The following is a 20,347-nucleotide window of genomic DNA, read 5'->3' as shown; positions in this document are numbered from 1 at the left end:
GTCTTTCTTGATATCAAAGCCTAAAACCTCAGGGACTTAACAGCATAGAAACAATCCTCCATTTTTATTCTACACCTTTGATGACTAAACTGAGCAACTTCAGACAGTGGAAGCAAGAAATTTAAAAAAAAAATGATGCCTAGCATTAGGTTTATTCGTGTGGGGTTTTTTAAACTGTTTCCCACTACACTGTGTCTTTGATCACATTGCTAACCACTAGCCCTTAAAAGAGAAACATGTAATTGAAGGCAAAAATCTGAAAGATGTAAATGTTAACTCTAAGAGTGAAAACATCTAAAAATTATAAATAGGATGGATACTTAATGGGAACTGTAAATTTATCTATAAAGAATGCAATACTCCTAAAGATCCACAGTCAGAGATGCAAATGAGACTGAGTTGGTCTATGTGCAGTCAGTTCTCAGAAGTCTTTGTCATGACAGGTTTGTAAATAATAGGAATTTTAAAATTCAAACCAAAAATGGAGAGCAAGGAGAAGACAGAAGACAACTAACATTTGGAAATTCATTTCTACGTCAATAATACCATTATCACAACTTGCAAATGAGGTTAAGAAAGCCTCCCTGAATGTTTTTGCTGCAACGCCCATGATAAACCTATGAAACCATTATAAATATGAGTTTCTAAACCACGGGTAAATGACACTGAAATTTGTGGCTTGCATAAATCACATATTGCAACACATCAGGATTATATGCTTTCCATGGCATGAAAAATTATGAGATTTCACATAAAACACTGAAAGAAAAAACAGCTCTTCAGACCAACATTTAAAATGTTATAAAAGAGGTCTTAAGACCTCTTCAAATTGATAGCACACAAGTGTGAACTCTAACTATTAATATATAATAATCTTTAAGAATTTCACTGTATCATTCATTTTAAATTCTCTCAAACTTAACACAATCAATAATAAAAGTTTCTCCAGAAAGATGCAGTACCTGCAAACAGCCTCTCTTAGCATGAAATTAAAGTCAGGCTCCTGTGAATAGGCTCTCCCAGGGACACTCCTCTTGTGCATGTTCCGGGACATTGCCAGTTCCTTTTTCTAACTTGGACAAATGACTTCTCACAAAAGGCTACTCAGGAACTGAGCTGCTTTTTAAAAAAGCATTAACGTGGCCCCACACTGTGCAGTCAGAGAGTCTTCTGCATGAAGCCTTCATTACTCATACATTTCAAATCTGTTGCATAGCACATGGGACATCAAAACTAATCATTCTGTCCAGTCCTCTGTTTCAAAGTCCACAGAGCTACTGTTTCCACTTGCTACTGGGCAAAACAGGCTTTTCCTTCACCACATGTTTGCTAGTGTCTGACCTACATCACGAAGAAGAATGAATCTTCCACTAATCCACATCTTAATAGCCAGACTTTCTTAAACTCCAAAGAGGAAAGCCAGGCATTTGACAAGAAGCATTATTCCTGCCCCCACCTTTTATTTAATATTCCTAGTCCTCAACATTTTTTTTCATATCCTCTTGTTCTCTTTGCAAAATATATCCAAGTGAATTAATGACATTTATAATAATCTACTATGTTAATAAATTACAAAGATATCATCTGCCAGTACTCCATTTATCAGAAAGCTAGGTATCTCTGTTGTAGTTTTTAATACAACTAACCTTTTAAATCAGGTTTAACAGAACTCAATCAGAATGTGCTTGCAGTAAGTAATATTCTGTACTAGACCTGCAACTTGCTTACTGAAATACTGTCATCTCTGCCCCATCAAATTTTGAAACCCAAATTATACACTGGATTTTTTTTCTTTCCAAATATTTTCTTCCTAAGCTGATTTGGGAACCTGCAGACTTAGAGCACCTGGTAACTGGAGCTTTCATCTTCTCAATTAGCAGGAAGACTGGAGCTGACTGAAAACTTCATTAGAGTGGCCAGGCATCTTTAGAAATGTGTATCAGGTATTTTTCAATTTAGGGAAAAAAAGTATTTGTAAAAGGTCTTGTATTATCAGTAGCCTACTGGTGGTTAGACCATGCAGTCTGTAAATTCAGATAGGAAAACAGTTTCCTGACATCCAGCAACACTGTTCTCTCCCATTACCCCGTTCTTCATGTGCAAGTTTCATCTTTTTAGTATTGTTTAAATTATTTCAATGCTGCTTAATAGGCTTGATCAACTATTACCTCATTATGCTTTCCAGGAAAGCATTCAGCGCCTGATGAAGAAGTCAGTCCTAGTAGGCACCGTATGAAGTTGATCACAGAGTCAAGACCACGATTTTTAGTCTCACTGTTTGATATTTACCTTGCAAAACACTATGAATTCTACAGATGAAAAGTCCCATGTACAAAAATGTACATACATGTATGACAAACAAACTTGGTTTTTTTCATAGTATTTTCTTCTCCTGTCTCCACAGGATACATAGAGATCTGTCAGGTTATTTAGCTCTCAACTCCCACAGCTGCCCTACCCAGAATAGCTCATGATGATGTTCCAAGGTACATCTGCTGCATCAGAAACCCATGCAAGTGAGGACCATGCGAACATTGTAATGAAATCAAGAGTTTTCCCTCTCAACCCTTCACTCCACTCCTAAAAAATGGTGACAAAATGAAGCCTTCCACTTTCTCACCCACTCCCCCCAAAAAACCCCACACAGAAATGTATCAGGTGGCAAGCGTAGCCTGTTTATGAGGTTACAGAGAGGAGACCTAACTGTAAGACCCTTTTCTACCCACATTCCACCAGGGAATTTATTTTTGTTGCTGTAAAACTCCTGGGAAGCTCTTGTGTCCCTGTTCTGAACATCTTAAGTCTTAGAGGACTATCATCAAACCTGAAATTTTGTGAGAAATGTTTGGCCTTGCTTTGTTTTCTAATATGCTTTCTCAAAATTTTATTTAAAATTCTTGACAAGAAGCATTTTGGTATTTGCTTCCTCACTAAGCACAAGTTACCTGAAATTCCCATTCTCGGTTCTGGAAAGTGAGACAAGACATCAAAAGCATCTTCTCTTTTGCTGCCTGGTTCCCTCAGCATTGGCTGCTCTGGATCCTTTCCAAAGGGAGTTAGTTGGCTGGGTCTGAGCAAAGGCATAAATTTTCCATGGTATAATCACTGTCTCTGCCCACAGATCCTATTTCATAACATAACTGTGTGATTTTGATTAATCATACCCGATTCAAGTGGACTGTGCTCTTTGTTTCTGATTCATCAAGAACACAATACCAAACAACCCGCTGCATGTGTGTACACAGGGCTCTTTTCACAGGTCCACAAGGCAGATTTTTCATGAGCATACATGTATAACTACTTTGAAAGACATGAGGTCTGATGTCCTGCCACTGAGTACAGGGTTAGAAACAACGGGGTCAGTAGCCATCTGCAACACTTATATGGCTTCCATTAAATGCAATCTGCCTGTGAAAGTCTTGACATGTGGTTAGAGTTCATTTGTGCCTTTTCATTTGCACATGTATATTTTTTCACCACGTAGATGGATCAAATTTGCAGTGACAAAGGTTTTCCTTCAGTGTTTAAATAGTTCCCAATTTATTCCTTAATGCTATGTATAATTTTGCAGCAACATTAGTTAGTAAATTGTTCAGAATTTTTCTGCTTGCTTAGCTGTAGAACCTCACAATTTTCATTTAGCAGCCAACAGAGGAAACAAATGCTAAAAGATTTTGAATAATTTTCATAAACTTTTTTTAAAGCCAACTGGTTTAGATACGGAGAAACAAAGAGCGAAACATGTTTACACAAGTGTTTCTTCAGATCAGAAACAGAAAATTTCAAGCTAAGTACAGGCTGAATTATTAGGAAGAAATAATATTGTTTATTAGACTTGTATCAGCTTCTATAACAAAAGATAATACCAATCTTTAAAAATCTTCTCTACTTCCATGGACGAGGAAGCCAATGACTCTATTACTACCATGAGATGATCCTTCTATTTTTAAAATAAATGTATTTTTCAAATCTTCTATTTTTTTAAATTGATGTATTTTTCAAATGTAGATTTTTAAGTTGTGGAAGTGTGATTATTTCTCCTCTAAAATGCTGCTTATCTTCCTAACATAATTTGCTGAATGTTATTTCTGCAAGAGATGCATGCTCTTCATCAAAAACATTGCTGCAGCTCGAATAACCAAGCTAACTTTAAATGAGCTGGCATAGATCCTGACTAACAGCACTGCATCAAGGAGCTGAGTGCAGGGCAGTCAACAGAATATTCATCTGGGGAACAGGCAGGCTTAGAGAATACACTGATAAACACACTGCTTCTGGTGCTATGTTACTCACTGACTGCTAGCTCAGATACCTGCATGTTAGCTACCATCACAATTTGGACTTATCTCTAAACATTTGGGTGGGAGGAGGAGTGCTAGTTACCCTTCTAATTTATCTCTGTAGCTTTACAGGTTATTAGTTAACTGGAAAACCAACACTTGTCTTGGAGAAGCACGTAAATCAAGTATGCCCTCAGAATGCCTAAAATGTGCTCTTGTGCATTCTTACTAGCTTGAGCAATAGTATGCACACCCAACACATGGCGGCAGATGCATTTAGAGGGTTTACTGAAAAGTGTTAATATAAAACATTAAGAAATAAAAGATAGAGAATATGATGTTCATCTTTTTTATTCAGTCCCAATGCATTTATGAAATTGACAGTGATATCATTTACAGAAAAATCAGCAATGTTTTGGTTTTGTCTGTTTAGCAGAAATAAACACAATTAGCACAAGAATTGGCTAGCAGTTTTTAAACGTTAAATTAATCTCAATACTGCAGACATAAAGTTCTGTTAGAATTACATAAGAATATATGGAGACTAAGCAAGATGCTTAAAATAAAATATATCCTCATCTACTGCATTTATGAGATCACAAAATCACTGGCCCACTTCAATTTAAGCATGATAGAATGAAATCACATCCTCAAAAGAATTAGTTGAACAGTCCTAATCCTTCATCTTCTAAATCCAGCCCTACCTCTCAGCCTTCATATTGTTTAATCTGAAGAGTAAAGAGGACTGTCATCTAGTTCTCTGAATTCCACAATGATTAACCCTTCAAAATGAGAATGTAAGGCACAGACTGAAGATTCAAAGTGATTAAGACTCCACATCTGACTCAGACAGTATTTTTAACCAGAAATGTGCCTAACCTTATAAGCTTTGCTAAACAACAGCAAATACACAGCAAATATCAGTGTCCTGGATGCAGGAATTATAATACTGGCCACTCAGAAATTCAGCTGGGTGTTTTAAGTGGAGGAGAATCCAGATAAACAGAGACTGAAGGACGAACAGGCAGGAGAAGAGAGACAGTAAAGGGTTCAGGACAGCAGCAAGCAAAGACATGAAACAGATCAGGAAGGAAGACATGTTGGGGCAGAGTGAACATTGAGGGTATTGGGAACTTAGCCTGTGCTTCCACTACCTGTAAGGGTATTGCTAAAGAAAGTCCAGGCATTTACTCCCAAACAAGTCACCTACAGATGCCTATAGGCATCTTACTGGGTGCCAGCTATATTTCACAGAATCATAGAATGGTTTGGGTTGGAAGCAACCTTGAGAGGTCATCTAGTCCACCCCCCACAGTGAGCAGGGATATCTTCAACCAGATCAGGTTGCTCAATCCCTGTCCAGCCTGACCACGAATGTTTCTAGGGATGGGGCCTCCACTACCTCTCCAGGCTCCCTGTTCCAGTGCTTCACCACCCTCATAGTAAAAAATTATCCAGTCTAAACCTACCCTCCTTTAGTTTAAAACCACTGCCCCTTGTCCTGTCAAAACAGGCCTTGCTAAACAGATTGTCCCCATCCTTCCTATAGTCCCCATTTAAGTTCTGAAAAGATGCAATAAGGTCTCCCCACAGCCTTCTCTTCCCCAGCCTGAACAACCCCAACTCTCTCAGACTGTCCTCACAGGAGAGGTGCTCCAGCCCTTGGATCATTTTTGTGGGCCTCTTCTGAACCTGTTGCAACAGTTCCACATCTTTCTAGTGCTGAGGGCCCAGAGCTGGATGCAGTACTCTAGGTGGGTCTCACCAGAGTGGAGTAGAGGGGCAATATTTCCTGGCAATGTTCTCCTCCCATCAACAGTGAGCAACTAAGTTCAATGTGAGAAAAAGCACCTGCTTTAGGAAGACTGCAGTAACAGACATACAAAACCTGTGAAATTGCTAAGACCCATCTGAAACACAAGTTCAGACCACCTATATTCAAGAAAAATTAACTTGCATTGCAACAGGCACAGGAAGGAGTCAGGCTAAAAAAGCTGGGGAAGTTTAGTCTGGTAAAGCAGGAGTTCAGTGGGGACAGGATTAGTCAATATGTGTTTATGAAATGAACCTGATATAAGAACAAACATGCATAAACTGAGCAGTATTGTACGTCCTACAAATAAGAGCAGTTCAGTACAGAACAGGCATGCAATAGCAACAGTTGGGCAGAACAACTATTCAACAGTGGGCATGATCAGATTGTGGAAGGCTTATGTGCCATGATTGCTTCTAACAAGGCGGGGGACCAAGCCTCTTGGCCTAATTTTAGACCCTAAAATTTACAGGCAATAAATACCTGTCAAATAAGTAGAGCAAGTCAAGAAAACAGAAAGAGTGAGCTAAATTACCTGATTAAAGTATGAATTACAAATTATTCTCAACCACATACACATTGTTTTGTATTTATAACTAGATTAATATCCATATTAAAATGCCACATTATTGTAAATAAAGACTCTGTGTCTTTTAGATTTAAAACATTATTAACTACTCAATAACCTTCATAATTGAGGGGAAGGTTCTGAAGAACCTAGACAAAATAATGAAGCAGTTTTTCTCAGTGCATAGTATTTCATTTCATTAGAACTTCATCAATGCCAATACTGCTCCAGTACCATGTGCCAACCTAATGATAAAAGGTTATTTCACATTTTTATATGCTCCAGATGGCAATGATTCAGAAAGAACCTCACTCCTTAGTACAGCAGGATTAGAAAACCTCTTACAAGAACCTCAATTGACATTTCTCATCCTGCCAGCACTACAATGGTTCATGATGCATGTGTTTCACATTGCAGTTGCCAGTTTAATTGTCCCATTACAAACACACTGATTGAGAAAATACATATAGCACTGCAATAAACACTAAATACGTCACAAAATATGCAACAGAGGGCTCACAATGAAATGCAGGCAACTCTGGTATGGGAAAATATTGCTCGTTATTTTGCAATGGTATAAATTTCAGCAATTCAGTATATGACTACAAGAGCTGAATGAAACCCAGAATATTTAAAGTATTTTTACAACAAGAATACTCACTGAAGTATGAAACTAGTGAAACCAGTGACCCACTATTCCTCCCTGTATACACTAAAATTGTCTTCAACATGTATTTCAGAAACTGATCCAAATGGCCTTCATGAAACTCAAATTTTTTTAAAAAAATATGTTTCCCTCCTTAACAGGTTCTACAGTAAATTCACACCAATATAACATATTCTCACATTATTCATAGCCTTAGACAAAATGAGCTCTTTTCTCTGTGAAGGGTTGAAACTAAGATGTAAGAACTGAATTTGATAGACATTTGCCTTTTAAGGAAGACATTGACAGTTGGATTGTTTTTTGCTTTTTTTTTCTCTTCAGTTCAAGAATACAAGCATAGTAGCAGCAGACGTTTACAGTACTTGAGAAGATTAAAAAATACTTTGCCTTGAACAGAATTAATATTCTGAGATACACTTGCATTCAACAAGCCAAGGGGAGGGATCTCCACTCTATACCACTTTTAACACAGTTCCTCTTTGATATACCATAACTGTAACTGTAATTTTGAAGTTAGTCACCTCCCTGGCTTTTAAATCTACTTATTACCTTGCTCTGCCTTACAATGCCTTTCAGAAGTACATGTGGTCAGAATTTTCCAGTTTCATACTGCTTTTTCCAGTAAAAAGGACTATGCACAAAGGCTTATTGCTATTTGCTTATCATCTATACGTGATCTATTCATGACTAGTTTTCTTATGGTTAGTAGATACAAGCTGGAAGGAATCTGCTAGCTGAAGACAAATGGAACACAGCCATAAAACCACAATCAACTCAGTGCCTCTAAGAAGGCTTTAGGATGAAGGAGGAAAGCTATAGCTAAAGACAGGTAAAGGTTACCTTATGATCAGGTGAGACGGTATATCAACCCATGCCACATTCATTCAATTAATAGACTCTGCAGCTTGCAAACACTGATAAGGGCACTACAACTTAATGATCTAATCTGTATTCCTAGAGAATGAAAACTTAGTTCAAAACACACAGTTTACTTGGATCTCCAATGCAGGCACAATGTACGGCAGGATATGCTTTATCTGCTATGTACTGGCATGAAAAAAATGGACAATTAAATCCCACAGATATAGAAGAACAAACAGGAGGATTAAAAACACTTGCAGAAAAAGGTATGTCAAGTTCTAAAATGCAGCACAAACTCCTGTGCCAAAACAAGAGAGAACAGAAAACTCTGTTCTTTTGTGGCGTTCAGCCTCATCGTCTCACATCTCCTCCTAACCACTTTTCTCACGACAAATGCATCTCTTCCTTGGCATGCCACTTCTTCCCTCCTATCTGGAGTGGTGGTGAAAACCAAGAAGAGTAAAATCCCTTATCTTGAAGAAAGCAATTGAACGGGGATTCAGTTATCGTGAAACAGAATGATGCAAAAGAAAAATCTTCTCCTAGGTATATGTAAACTAGGAGTGTGTTTCAACAACCTAAAATACTCAGTGTTCTCTATGATGTAACTTGTTCTGAACAGAATTTGTAGTTTCTCTGCATCCTTTTGCAGCACATCCTTAGTTATCTGATTGTCACAAGTGGAGCTCATTGTTTTATGCAACATAATATTCTATTGACATCCTTCAGACAATGTTTTCAGAATAACCTATCCATAGTTATTATACTGCACGCTTGGAAGATAATTCATGCTTTCTGAAACACATATTTAATTAATGCTATTTAATACATAATTTGACTGAAGGGCAGCATTGCCCAATTTGTAAAATTTGAGATTATGAGGCAGGCACTACACATAGAATTAAAATCATGTTACACTGAAAATATCGTTCAAATCCATCTACATTTTCTTACAGTATCTGCAGACTGAAGCACACATTATGACCAAAGATAATCACATTAAGATTTTTGGCAATGCTTTACAATAAAAGCTATCTACAATAGTAGACAGTAATTGTTACTAAATTTTAACAGAATCCCTGTGGAGTTAGAAATTATAACCATATTAGTCATAAATTCAGCATGATTAATGACACTGCAAAAAATATCAAGATTTTAAGCAATAAACCCATTACAGGCAAGGCCCACAGTAATTACTTAGGTCCGTTCCTGCCATAAGCCAGATACAGCCGACTCTCATTGCATTTTTAGTGCAGTCATCCTTTCAGGCATTGGTGAGGATCTGGCCCACCAATTTTCCTTATTTTTTTTTTAATAGTTTGAATCAGGTCAGATGACTTCAAACTGTAGCATTTTTCTTCAATGTTTTCTTCATCTTTAAGAAGGGAAATGCCCATTCCTTTCCAGGGGACATTCCTTCTGCTAGGTCTAGATCCAAACTCAGTGAGAATCCTAAGCCCGCCCTTCCGACAGGAGTGAAGAAAGACCTCACAGCTGTTCTTACTGGTACTGACAGACTAAAATCAAGCATCTTTTCTTTTTTAAAGCCCATTTTTGCTCTAAGTAAGTTCCATTACATATATCAAGAAAATGCACAAGCAACATCCATGCAGCTGAAACAAACCTCTTAGGCCTTCAGGGCATAAATCTCTGAGGATGTACCCACACACCATCTAGCAAAATGTAGTATCGGAGTAAGAAATGAATAATTAGAAGAACTAGGACTATGAGCCTATCCAAGAAAAGCAAATCCCATCCTGATCTCTTAATGTTTATCATACACTCTGAGAAGCAAAACTCCAAAACAGATTGCACCTACCATAATAGCTTTTTGGCTTTAAATATACTCACTGCAACTTTTAATAATCATATTTGAAATGTGTTCATAGAAGAAAAAACACCCAAGATATTCAGATAAAAGGAAAGGATTAAAACTAAAATTTTAACTTGCCCAGTCCAGTTTTGAGCACTGACAAACAAATGAGCTGCTGCATGGCCTGTTACATTAGAACAATACTGTGGAATAATTACAAGTTCTAAGATAAAATTAGAATTACCATAATAATTCTCCTGTGAAACAATCCAATCTAGGCAGACTACAAATTGCTACTAGGTTGAAAAAATATATTACCACCTCAAGTCAGGCAGATAAATTATTCTATTTCCATTAGTTAGTGTGGGTACTTAAGAGGTTATGCAGAGCAGGATGACAAACTGATTATATTTACAAATTATGTATTGGTCACATTTAGAGACCAGTTCTTTACTTGCACACCAGCATTAGAAAGCCAGCTATGCAAACTGTGAGTAAAGATATGATTCTACAACATTTTCTCACTGACGAGCAAAAGTCCCAACCTTTAGGGCCCACCTTCAGATACAACAGGTGGCACCAAGTCAAGACATCTTTGTGCATGTTTTGCTATTCTGTTGCCTGTACCATTTGCTTTAGAGTACTTTAGAGAAAGCCCTTTTCTCCTCCCTGCCTCAAACACACATGAAAATCAGAAAACTTTGCTTTGAAATCTGAGACAAAGGATTCCCCTATTATTCTACTCAGAGAGATAACATGCAAGTTTTCATGTTCCCCTGTACCACAAATCTGTACATCTGCACTATTTAAGGCACCAAACTCCTCAAAGGTACCTGAAGCACTCTGTTCCTTCTGCCCTTAATGAGAGCAAAAGGTATACCAGTATCTTAAAATGGCTGAGCACTTCTCTGGATCAGATTTTATCTGGTTGCAATTAGAATGGGAATGTAGGCTCCCTGTTTTAGTTTGCTGTAAAAGGTAAAGGTAAAATTTAGACTCAGTCAACCAATGATCCTGTGAAGATTCCAGTCATGCTCATAAAAGAGAAGCATCACTATCAAGATCATTTGGTTTTACATCAGCTTTTTAATCATAATATTCCCTCATGGTTTAATTTGCTCTGTACCTACCACCATCAGTCTAAATATACACCACTGCCCATTAATGATACATTTACAGTTTATAACACAACTTACAGTATAGGAAAATTATTAATACAAGCCACCTCAAGCATCTAACAGAAAAACAACCACAAAAACTGTGATCATAAACTCATGCTTCTCTCTGACCCATCAGTAAAGAAAAACAGTCTATAATTGGCAAGTCGCCTATCAGATATGGCTTTTAAGTATAGGTTTATAATCATACGACAAAAGGAACCACAGGTGTGATGGTATCAGCAAAATAAAATGGGATATTATCCATATTATCTGGGTAGTGACTTAAATCTAATCATGGACTTAGTGAATCAGTCTTAACTAACATTATATGTATTGATTTTAAAAATATGTGTGTCTGACTCTCCAAGAGAACGGCTCACTTTCAGGAAATTAATCTCAAAGTGTGGAGAACACATGCTTGCCTGGCATGAGCATACAAAAGACTGCCAGTTGTGAAAGGCACATGCAATAGAGGTTTCAAAACATTCCTGTTATTTCCATTTCATATCCCCTCCCTTCCCAGGAATGGGTAATTAATAAACGGTACCATTGTACAACACTACAGAGAAACAGGAGACTTTGAAGACAGACTCAGTCATTGTGTTGGTGTAGAAATCAACTCTGGTAGACAATCCTCTAGCCCAAAACAGATTGATGCTTTTAAAAAGTCTTTAAATTTACCACAGTCATCCATGACAGACCCTAAGGTTCTTTGCCAGCTTTCCTCTTGCCAGTTCTTCTTACCTAGTTTAACTTCTCTAATCATTTTACTGAGACATAATTTCCATTCACACAGATATCTTTGAATTACTGGATTCAAAAATGTAAATGACAATGCTGTTTCAAAGGTGACTATCTGTAATACATTCTACCTAAGAACTCAAGGTCTTTATCATTGCATTGTCCTTCTCACAGGTATTCCCTCCATTTCTTTTTTAATATTCTTTTGTTATACAGATATTATGAAATGAAGACAATAGTTTTAAAAGACAAAGATACACATACAAGCTGAAGTAGAGAATTTTTCCAGGTTCAGGTTCAGAAGGATGGATCTGGCATTTACATGAACAAACAAAACTGCTGAAGACTTCTATCCCACCACAATTAAAAAGAAAACTCTCTCTTATTTGTTTTGGTAGGAAACATGGCATAAAGAATTACTGATTATTTTTAAAAAGAAGAATTTTCAGATTATATGGAGCCATTAATAGATGCTTCTTTGAAGTATGTCAATAGTAAAGTCCATTAACAGAAGACATAGTATATAGAATTGACAAAATTAGATGGTCTTACAGGCAAAGGCAATCTTCCATTTTAATATTTTTAAAGCACACATGAACTTTCAACACATATACAAAAGTGTTCTACAGTCTTACGATTGCAATCTGGACAGAAGCCTGTCACCTTTAAATATACTCCCTAATATAATCTTTTCTGCAAAACATTGTAAAATTATTCTAATACATCTGCTTGGAAAGCGTTCCTAATGGGTCAAGTAAGGGATTAACCTCACATTGCAGGATATCCCAAAACAGATTATCTGTAGCTGCCACTAAGAATGTAGCACCTGATTCTAGCCATGTTCTAACTTCAAATCCACTTCAAGAGAGATACTACAGAGCATTATTAACCACAGCAATTCTTCTCTGAGTACATTAAATTTAGTTAAAAAACCTTTTCCTGGAAGAGTTTCTCAGAAGCTACTTATCAGAGCGCAGGCAACTGAACTGAGCACTGGGACCATAATTGTTCAGTCTTCTTCATGAAGACTGTTGTGGAACCATATCCAAATATTATTAACAACAAATCAGTCTAATCTTCTGTGCACAATTTCTTAGTTATATAGAAGTAAATAACACTCCTTTGGGACTTCACTCATTCTCCAACTGCCTACACATATAACTGTCAGTGGTTGTTTGACTCCACTTGGTGCCTGTGGGTATGATCAAGACATCGTGACTGAATCTACTGATCTTAATTCTTTAACTGGTTACCTTTCACATTTTATTTTGTGGTCTCAGATCATCCTTGTCAATCTTTATTGGTATATGTATGCTATTCTTTTCCTTTAGGGAAGACTAAGACAGAACAGCTGTTAAGCTTTCCTGCTTTCTCATCTATTACATGCCCTTCTGTCCTCCTATCTTCCACACAATTTTCTGTTTAAAATTATTTTCATCCTTTTATAATCTTTGTTAAAATGCCTTAGTTGTGTGTATATATATATATATATATATATATAAAATACCTCCAAATAACAAGCTGACCTAAGTATAAAGGAGTTTGGTGTTTCACACAGAGGGGGTAATCATGCATGGGAGCATCAAGGCAAGCTCGGAAGAAAAAGTGATAACCATTTTCCAGCGTAATTAGGGCAGGTTCTTTCCTGAAAAATGGCTTAGAATTGAGAATATAATGTTAAAAGAAAGCACTTAAAACAATGTTCTTTTAAGACCATAGCTAATTAATATCAAATGTCTTGACAAGGGAAAAATAAACTAAAGGAAAACAAATGATTTTCTGCTGATCTTTGCACATCTTTTTCTGGCAGATCTGCTGATCCTTCTGCTGGTCCTTGGAATTAAGGTATCTATCATGTCTAGCAAAAGAATCTTCTTATTAAAGATGTAAAGGAATGTGTTGGGTTTGAATAGTCTTTTTACCTTATATGGCATCAAGGAATTGCAGAATAGCACGTGACACATCTGTGCCTCTCCTGATTTCCCACGTTCAGAAGAAACCAAACCATGGCAAGTTCCACAAGAAAGAAACGGTCAGTACTTTAACTCTCCATGTTCTGATGCAATTTTAAAAATACATCTCTAAGAAAAGCAAACCAGCAATAAGTAACGGAATTCCTCCTGACAGCCACAGGTCCTATCTACCTTGGAAACATCTTGCCATACACGACTGCACAGCTCTTAGGCATCAACGCTACTCAGTAACAGAACTTAGCTCCTTTCATAAATCTGAACATGTTTTAGACTGGAGAATTATCTGCAGCTAGAAATACCTGCAAAAATATGCCTATTATTGTGCAAAACAAAATGCACAGAGCCTTAAACTTTGACAGGTACAGTATTTCACAGTACATAAACAACAAACATGAACCTCAACCTCTTCAAACATGAGTAGCAAGGGAGTCTGCAATTTCACCAAAATGAGGTTTTCACTGTGTTCCAACATAAAAGGGTCTGTAGACACAATCACTACATCTGCACAGGAATCCCTACTGTTACTCTCGAGCACAATATTATTTGGTACATGCTTCCAGGAGCTTCCTTCAACATTGGTGGAGATCTCTCGCTTTGTGAATGAAACAGCCATCTAACAAGAGAGATCATGGATACATACCACACGCTACTATAGATAGGTTCTGCTTGGTCAGGACCATGTAGGGAATGCAGAGAATAGTCAAACCATCTTTCTATTACAAAAATTAATGCATGGAGGGGATTATATGTTGTCTGTAGGTCTGTATATGGGCATTGGTAACCTACTGTTAAATTATGGTGATAATGTTGGTATATTGTTTTTACATTAGGCTTTGCCTTGTAAGACAGGGTAAACCAAAGGATTACACTGTAACCTAGTACAGGTTTGGTGCTAATCTACTACATTACGCAAAGGAAAAAAACCCACTATATCCTATTAAATTGTAGTGTTTGCTACGACAGAGGAAGCAGAGTATCATTTCATGCTCTGATAAATCAGTAAAAGGCAATAGACGCAACCTTCCAGAAATACAAGTATGACGCATACTGTCAGTATGTAAATACAAACCAAACCCAGGATTTCCTGAGCACACAGATAGCCATGTTCTTGTCTGTAGAAGATAAAAATTATGTATTTCCCCAGACCCCTTGAAAGAAGCTTTCAGCAGCTAAGAGCTGCCATGAAACACCATCACATGATTTATTAGTGCATCGGGGTACTGAAATAGGGCTGGCTCTTAATGTAGCTTCAGTGCTTGAACAGTCCACAGAAGATCAGGAACTGCATGTACCTCTACGTGCATCTTTAATAATGCCTGAAGCAAACCAAACCATTGCTCTACAAAAGTGTTACATAAGTCAATATACGCCATGCAATATACTCTGCTATAACTTCTGGTCCTTGCATGACTTCTGTGTTTTGAGTTTACACTGGTTCTTCAGCTGTCTGCAGTCACTCTGACCTCATTGCTTTTGTTCTTTCTCAACTTCTGTATGAAAATACATATTTCAACCTGATGGTTTCTAACATGAGAATGAGAATTGCTGTTTTTGAAGAAAACTGAGATAACACATTCTTTGAAGATATCTCTCATGTGTATGCACTCTCAAAACCACCATATTCATACACAGAACAGAAGAGTGGAAAAAATGAAGCCTGGTATGACAAATTATAAAATTCCTTTTTTTCTTCTTGTTCGTTAAACAACAGGAAACCAGCGTATTTAGATCAAAGTAGGCCGTGAACTGCATGGGGTCAAACTCCATATAGAACCTGGGGCAACCTCCTCTTTGGGCTTAATTTTATGGATTTACTAAAACCATTCCTTTATTTTCTGCCAGATGAAAACTATTCACACAAAAGCTCCTTGATCTTACTTAAAATAGTGCTTGACATTTCTGAGCAACCATTAGAAATGAAATATGTACCTACGTGTCGTACATATACATAAATAAAAATACTAATATACTCACACCATCAGTGTTAATTTAGAAGAAACTTCAACCTTTTACTCTGTCAATTCCAATCAAAAGACAAGACCGCTATCCTAAGCATTAGGTCAAAGCCCTAGTAAAATAGTATTCACACCACGTCCTGAGGCTCAGCAAGTCCAGCCAAGAGCTAAGCAGCTCTCCAGTGAAAGCACTCTGCCCAGCACACCGAGAGAGGCAGCTCCAGAACTGGTGCCTGTGAAGCAGACATCAGCTCCACCTCTCTTTAGACCATACACCAGAGAGGCCTCCCAGCACTCAGAGACCCCAGTGGGAGGGACCCCACGCTGGAAAAGGGGAAAAGTATGAGGAGGAAGGAGTGGTGAACTGACTGCAGCAGCCCCCCGCCTGCCCCACCAACCACGCCACTCAGGGGAGGAGGTAAAAGAGTCAGGAACAAAGGAATGAAGTTGAGCCTGGGAAGAAGGGAGGGATGGGGAGGAAGGTGTTATTAGTTCTGTCCTTGCTTCTCACTCTCCTACTCTGTTTTTAAATGGCAATAAATTAAATTAATCTTCTCCGAGTCTGCTTTCCCCTTGATGGTAATTGGTGAGTGATCTCCCTGTCCTTATCTTAACCCATGAGGGGTTTTTTTCTTATTATTTTCTACTCCAGTCCTGTTGAGGAAGGTAAGTGAGAGAGCGGCTGGGTGGGCACTGGCAGCCAGCCAAGGTCAACCCACCATAACATGTTTGAAGATGGACATCTTATAGTCAGCAGCAAAGCAGGAAGTAAGTGTACAAGTAACACACCAGACACAGAGCACTTTCAAGCCAGCAAGTTGTGTTTTATACTTACTCACTAGGTTTCTTTGTAACTTTTCACACAGTCACATCCAATAAAACCTGGTGGTATCTAAAAACGTAGGGCAGGATGACAAGGTCAGCCTTTGATATAAACTCTATCTTTTTGACAATCTGCCTCCCACAATAACACTACATACAGGCCATGCAGGGAGGATAAGAGATTACTGCAGAACTACACAAAAGAAGACAACTGTAGACAGCTCCTTCTGTAATCTTCCTCTGAGACAAGGAGTGAACTCCCACATAGTATTTTACTCGTCCCTGCTATGACAATATCAAAGGAATTCCATCAATGGCTGCCAGGAGAGCATTTTAATATTAAAAAAAACCCTAGATTAAAATGTTATTAATGGTTGAAATTGGCATTCAACGGGCATTAGACAAACTGACTGACCACAGGGGCTACCGAGGTGTCCTACTGGTTTATACTTTCCAGGCACGTTCTCTATTGTGTATGGATAACCAGTCATGGCAGCAAGGCCACTGAAGTGCAAGCAGGTGGTGAGCTCTAGATCAAGCAGATGTGATAGCGTTAGAAATTACAATGTGATGATGCAACATCAACATGCTGATGCAATGCAAAAAATCTCTTTGTCACAGCTGCTAGGAAAACAGTTATCATTTCCACTCACCTGCTGACAAACCAGAATGGAGCAAGGAGAATTAACAATAACTGGAGAAAACCAAGTAGGATGTGCTTAAACTAACAGCCACGCAGTCCTTTTATGTGAAGTGTTACCAGATTTGTAGTAGTCATTTTTCCCCGTGTTCCCAGGCTTAACCCTACGGTCAATATTAATGTGAGGGGAACACTGAAATACAGTCTAATGAGAATTGCACTCATCCCATTCACAGGAGCCTGGTGGATCAAACAAGGGCCGTTTCCTACTTTTCCAATAACATCTATTCTTAAAAGCCTGAGGCAGTTTTCCAGTCACAAACATTGATAGCTATAAACAACATAATCTTAACTGAAAGAATTTTTGAAATTTACCCAAAGGGGATTTTAAGATTTGATACGAGCCTCTTCAATTACTGTTTACAGATATACTTTACAATAGTGTGTTTTATTGCACTTGTTTCATTTAGACCAAAGTAGTAATCAAAATAACTTAAGTAAACCTACCTCTTTTACTGCTTTAACATTTAATCCTAGTTTGGAGTCACACGTACCGTATGCACTCAACAGACAACAATTTCTATTGCTTACTGATGTACAGCAGAGAAACATAATCAATTTATATTGTGTGTATTAGCGTGCTTTTTAGAGTGATACTATAAATCACACCTACTGCTTCAGGCCGGGTTGTTGCATTTCTGTTCCTACTGTTGTAGAAAGATGCTGAAAGTGGGAAAAGTACAGCTGAAACCAAGAACAAGGAGGTACATGAGACACAGTCTATTTTCTTCTCTAATGCCCAAGATATAAGAAGTTCATGGAGGGAATAATGTTAAACTATAAGTAATCAAAAAACCCAAAAAAACAACCAAACAAAAAACAAACCAAAAATAATTAACCTAATTTCCTGCAGAACTGGATAAAGAGGCAGCAGGCATAATACTAACATAAGTGGTGACCTGCCAGTATATACATGACAGCTGCCAATAATCAAAATGGGGAAGTCAGACTGCATGACACTGACTTGGAAGAAACTGGGCTGACAGGTACTTAAAGGGTTAGTTTTTGTGCATTTGAGAAACATTCATCTATACTTTGTCATGCCAAAAAGTGCCTTATAGAATTTAACAGAACAGCTGCAGCAAAGCAACAAATCTCAGTGGTTTTGAGAAAGAAAACATCAAGGATTTCACCTCAAGGTGAGATTATACTAAGGCAATGCAAAAATAACTGCATCCAACTACAGTGTAAAATCCTAACATTAGCATTAAATGGTTTTACTGCAGGATCTTTCCACACTTTAGATATATTCACCTCCAATAAAATTAGGAGACAAACTTAAAACTACTACAAAATTCCAGTACAATTCTGGGAAAGAAATTTGGTTTAAAAAGCTCTTGCTCCTTCTACAGCAACTGTCACATATTTATCAAACTAACCACTGTGTCACTTTAAGGCTCCAGCAGATTTATACAGATGTTAAGAAAGAGAACTTTGATTTATTTCAGACTCCTAGCCTTATTGCTTACTTGGTAAGAACAGAAACGTCAGTCAATAAAAACAACCTCTTGCCTTCTGAACCCCTCAATCTCAAACTATGTGCTTATATGACAGATTAAAGTTTTCACACAATTTCAGATAGGAATAGGCAGCTTTCCTCCCCTGATTACAAAGGTCAGCTTACAGCTTTCCTCAAACTATCATGTTTCATTCTTTCAAAGATGCAGAGAAAATACTCTGAGATACAAAGAAACATCTTCCAAATCACAGATTAATCTACTGCCCTGCGTGTATATGTAGGAATGCCTATGTAAATACACTCAGTTCAGGAACTGCACAGCTCTAAAAGATTTATGCTATACGTTCTTTAGTCTATCTGCATCTGAAAGCCAGAATGTTTGGGCCCAAAGTATTATTCTCTAGCAATCTTCTTCCAAAGTACTTCCAATTTGCTTGATTTTAACATCTCTTCCCATCACCACCTGTCTTGTCCCATTTAATTGTTCTTAAATTGAGGAAAAAAAAGTCTCAAATCCTTCAAACAATACAGAATCTCTAAGTGGCACAAGATTATGCAGTTGCCAGTTTCATTATTTGCTCAAGCAGGGTAAGCAAAAATACACTCATTTAGGGAGAAAGTCTGTTTGTGTAAGCAAATATCCTAATATTCTCCTAAACATAAGAAAAAAATAACCTCTAATATTCATCATAACAAACATAATGTTTTAAAAGCAAATGAAGTATTTAAGTAATGCATTCTTTTCCTAGCGTCTGGTCTACACTAAAATAAAATCATACCCTGACGCAGCCAGTGGCAGTTTTCATCATTGGTAATAACAGGGCCAACCTCAGGTGCCAACAATGAAAAGTGATATTTAAGTTCACCTTCAAACAGTATAGCTAACATGCAGACAGCCTTACAAAGAATATAATACTGATTTAGATGGCATTCACCTTTATCTCAATGAGAGGTACAAAAATAAAGAGGCAAACAACTTTAATCCAAAGAACTTGCATCCCTCTGCTTCTGGATAGATCAGAGCAAGATAGACTGCAAATATTAACAGAAGGAAAAGAATGGATTAATTTGAAGACAGTGGACTTCAGGGATCCTAACTAATAATATAGTTATCCTTTTCAGAAACACTGTAGAACTGAATCAGACTACCACAGCTTCACAGGACTAATGAAGGGTTATCCTAAAAAGATCTGAATATGCAACAGTTAAAATTTTACCAAGTTACTGGGCACGTTACTCTGGCGACTGGTTTCCCTCACCTCTTCTTTTCTTTTTTCCTTAATCAGGGCTGCACCATCTTTAAAGTTTATTTCAAAGGCTTCTAGTTATTCTAACAATAATATTGTTCTAAATTCAGGACCTCAGGAAATTCTTCCATAAATAAATGTGTAATAGATCAAAATACTCTAACCAAGAATACGCATAGGGTGGATTTATTTTGTGCATATTACTGAAGGAATCTCACCAGAATAAGTAAAAATTGAAACCAAAAATCATAGAACAACAACAAAAAACTAAAGATGAAATATCCTTAG

At 37.5% G+C, this 20,347-nt stretch overlaps 1 protein-coding gene across 8 annotated transcripts in view; it reads right to left on the bottom strand.

Moving 5' to 3' along the window:
- Nucleotides 1-20,347, bottom strand: part of NCKAP5 (NCK associated protein 5) — a 409,981-nt gene that overhangs the window by 184,301 nt on the left and 205,333 nt on the right. The window lies entirely within an intron of this gene.

The sequence above is a fragment of the Phalacrocorax carbo genome, chromosome 5, assembly GCF_963921805.1.
Source record: "Phalacrocorax carbo chromosome 5, bPhaCar2.1, whole genome shotgun sequence".
NCBI classification, from domain to species: Eukaryota; Metazoa; Chordata; class Aves; order Suliformes; family Phalacrocoracidae; genus Phalacrocorax; species Phalacrocorax carbo.
Note: the sequence above shows the minus strand (reverse complement) of the source record. Positions and strands in the feature narration are given on the sequence as shown.